At 61.5% G+C, this 205-nt stretch overlaps 1 protein-coding gene across 1 annotated transcript in view; it reads left to right on the top strand.

The window, feature by feature from the left end:
- The window catches only part of LOC104405694 (collagen alpha-2(IX) chain-like), a gene marked incomplete at its 5' end in the record, with an annotated part of 8,645 nt that overhangs the window by 1,768 nt on the left and 6,672 nt on the right, over positions 1-205 (top strand). The window lies entirely within an intron of this gene.

The following is a 205-nucleotide window of genomic DNA, read 5'->3' as shown; positions in this document are numbered from 1 at the left end:
TGAGGAGCTGCTCCAGGGCAGCCGCTCTGGGCTCCCACCTTTTTCCCCCTGGATCCAATGGGGCTTGGCCAGGCTGGGACCAGCCCCATCACCGTGGAGGGGGTGCACAGATGCAGGAATTGAGTGATGGAGTATTTGACAACGAAGGGCACTGAGGCTGGGTCCAGGGAGGGGTGGATTTTGGCAGCTGACATAGCAGGGCTCG

Source organism: Nestor notabilis, unplaced genomic scaffold (assembly GCF_000696875.1).
Source record: "Nestor notabilis isolate BGI_N333 unplaced genomic scaffold, ASM69687v1 scaffold26345, whole genome shotgun sequence".
NCBI lineage: Eukaryota > Metazoa > Chordata > Aves > Psittaciformes > Psittacidae > Nestor > Nestor notabilis.
The sequence above is the reverse complement of the archived record's forward strand: the minus strand, read 5'-3'. Positions and strand labels throughout refer to the sequence as shown.